Raw genomic sequence first — 3,549 nt, forward strand, 5'->3', positions numbered from 1 at the left:
CCATGGTAGGCTAATGCTAAAACTTCGGAGGTATGGCATTGAGGATACATTAGAGGTTTGGATTAGGAATTGGCTGGCTGGAAGGAGACAGAGGGTAGTAGTTGATGGATTATGTTCATCTTGGAGCGCAGTTACTAGCGGTGTACCACAAGGATCTGTTTTGGGACCATTGCTTTTTGTTATCTTTATAAATGATCTAGAGGAAGGACTTGAAAGCTGGGTAAGCAAGTTTGCGGATGACACAAAAGTCGGTGGAGTTGTGGATAGTGAGGAAGGAAGTGGTAGGTTTCAGCGGGATATAGATAAGTTGCAGAGCTGGGCGGAAATGTGGCAAATGGAATTCAATGTAGCTAAGTGTGAAGTCGTTCACTTTGGTAGGAATAACAAGATGATGGATTACTGGGCTAATGGTAGGCTACTTGGTAGTGTGGATGAGCAGAGGGATCTTGGTGTCCATGTACACAGATCTCTGAAAGTTGCCACCCAGGTAAATAGTGCTGTGAGGAAGGCATATGGTGTACTGGGCTTTATTGGCAGAGGAATTGAGTTCCGGAGTCCTGAGGTCATGTTGCAGTTGTATAAGACTCTGGTGAGGCCTCATCTGGAGTATTGTGTGCAGTTTTGGTCGCCATACTATAGGAAGGATGTGGAAGCTTTAGAACGAATGCAGAGGAGGTTTACCAGGATGTTGCCTGGAATGGTAGGAAAATCTTATGAGGAAAGGCTGAGGCACTTCGGGCTGTTCTCATTGGAGAATAGAAGGTTTAGGGGAGATCTGATAGAAGTGAATAAGATGATTAGGGGTTTAGATAGGGTAGATACTAAGAACCTTTTACCGCTAATGGAGTCAGGTGTTACTAGGGGACATAGCTTTAAATTAAGGGGTGGTAGGTATAGGACAGATGTTAGGGGTAGATTCTTCACACAGCGGGTTGTGAGTTCATGGAATGCCCTGCCCGTATCAGTGGTGAACTCTCCTTCTTTATGGTCATTTAAGCGGGCATTGGATAGGCATTTGGAAGTTATTGGGCTCGTATAGGTTAGGTAGGATTCGGTCGGCGCAACATCGAGGGCCGAAGGGCCTGTACTGCGCTGTATCCTTCTATGTTCTATGTTCTATGTTCTATAATTCCCTTTGTTTGATACTTTTGTGTATATATCCTTTCTTGAAATCCTCAGAGAAAGAAGCTTACAAGATCCATCACTATCTATCACAGAGAGAAAAGAATAATCAAAATAAAGTAAGAAATTGTCTCTAAACATGAACATTATTTCTCTCTCCCTAAAGGTGCCAGTCCTATTGGGGTCCTCCTGCACCCTCTCTATAATTTCAGAAACTCACATTATCCCACCTCCAGGTCGAGTGTGATCAGTATACTCACAACAGAGATCATCATACATTGTGAAGGATGGGAGGGTCCAGAAAGGGGACAGGCTCATTCATTTCCCAGAAAGTTATAGGAGTGATTTATGATGCAATGGAGCAACTGGAGTTGAAGTGAGATGCAACAGAGCTTATTGGCTTATAATTGGTGTCGATAAGGAAGATGAAAACAAGATGTTCACATTGGCTGGGGGAAAAGGACGAAGAAATACAAAAATTAAGTTTGTGGATAGATTGACAGGGAGGATTTGATGAAATGCTTATATGGAAGAGATACAATATCCACTGTATCTTAATGGATTGCATTTGGACTGAGCAGCCTGACGTTCTCTATTTAATTTCCAGATTCTGTCAAGCCGTGCGCTTGAATTATCCCAGTACCAGGGTCAGAGTGATGTAGCTCAGGCAGTCACAATGAAGGGTCTGGGTATCTTCCAATTTGCAATGGTTCCTTTCCCTCTGGGTGTTTGCAGACCCCTCAAGCTCTCTGACCTCTCGGTGATGAAAGCATGGAAATCGGTGACAGACTCTGCAAACAGTGAAAGCTCCAGTTGTTCCACCGCCCTTCAGATCCCCGCTAACCTTCCTCCTGTAGGGAAATCAGCACGCCTGGTTGGTGACAGGCTGTGTGGCTCAAATGGTCATCAGCGGGCTGCAAGATAATGGTTGGTAGTTTGAGACCTTGGTAGTCCTAGATCAGACGATGGGAATACCACCCTACCTCCATTTAAACCGGAAATTCCATGACAAGATTGAATTACTGCCCAAACCATTGATGGTTCTGTGTTCCCCGACCCCACACGGAGTAAGACAGGGACAAACATTGTTCTCTCCATACCCCCGCTGTCAACAGACAGTGGCCACTGCAGCTCCCGGCACAGCCGTGGGACACAGCTTACAGAAACCCCCCCTCACCCTCTCATGAATGGTGCTTCTCGTGTGAAAGTCTTTACATTTAATACGGTAACGGCTGCAATCCAACCCCTGTCCCCAAGATTAGAAGCTGCAGGATTTTGTGATGAGAACAGTGTTATGAAGTTGAAGCCGTGCCCTCCGCCTTTCAATGAGAGTGAATGCTGTTCGGAACTGCCCGCTGATAAATACCTGTGATGACCAGCTCGCAGTCTCAGCGTGTACTGGAAATTTGGAAAGATGTAACGGTTGGCTGTGAAACAAGCCAGTTTTGTTTGTTAATGAAGAAACAATTCCAATTTTACCAATCAATTTAAATTATGCCTCTGAATACTAAAATCCAATCGCTCTTGAATTTAGTGTTTAGAAACATTGCAGAACCGAGGACTTCCATAATGTTGCCCCCACTGACCATTCCCCATGAAACATGCCCAGGTCCTCAGTTGAGGAACCTTTGCTCCTTGGCTTTGAACCGGGCCGCCAGCCCAAGGAAGTCAAATGTGGTACTGTTTTTAGTGGAAGGATCAGAGCACGGTAACCCCACTCTGAAACAGAATGGCCATCAGTGCTGTACACATCTGTGCATATTCAGAACCCGGTTGGAGAAAACCATAACAATGTTTCACACAGTAATGAAACGGGATTGCATTCCTTTTCACCACTCGAGCATGTATGAGCGAGCAAATTCAAAGCCAGTTTTGTTTATGTAAACAGCAAGTTATAAAACTCTGCTCTGCTCATGTCAGTCTGAAAGGCTGCCATTGGGAATAGGGGCTGTTCTTGCCGGAGTTTGAAGCGGGGAGTTTTCGTGTATGAGGTGAGTCCAATCCACACTACACTACAGGAATCATCCCCGCGAGCAGCTGGTGTTCAGAGTCGGCCAGCACTAAAATTTACACAGTTCAACGCTTCACCTTTCCGTTTCCAGGAGCTGGTTATTCTCCAGCGTAATTGACATCATTGAAAAATTAAGAAAATCGTGTGAAATTGCTCACAAAATATAGATAAGGATGTTGTCAGGGATGCACAGTTTGGAATGTAGTGCAAGTCTCAACGTGGGCATGACCTTAAGGAAGGTTTGTAAACTGAATACTTAAGTTTTTGTTTTCGGCAATGTGGGGTGAGTTGAAAAGGTTGAGAGCACAGGTGTAAGGGGAGACGGGTAAAATATAAAAGGGATTGAGGTACCTTTCCCACACAGAAGGTTGTGCGTGTATGGAGTCAGCGACCAGAGGAAGTGAAGGAGGCTCGTA

This window comes from Hemiscyllium ocellatum, unplaced genomic scaffold (assembly GCF_020745735.1).
Source record: "Hemiscyllium ocellatum isolate sHemOce1 unplaced genomic scaffold, sHemOce1.pat.X.cur. scaffold_435_pat_ctg1, whole genome shotgun sequence".
Classification (NCBI taxonomy): Eukaryota; Metazoa; Chordata; class Chondrichthyes; order Orectolobiformes; family Hemiscylliidae; genus Hemiscyllium; species Hemiscyllium ocellatum.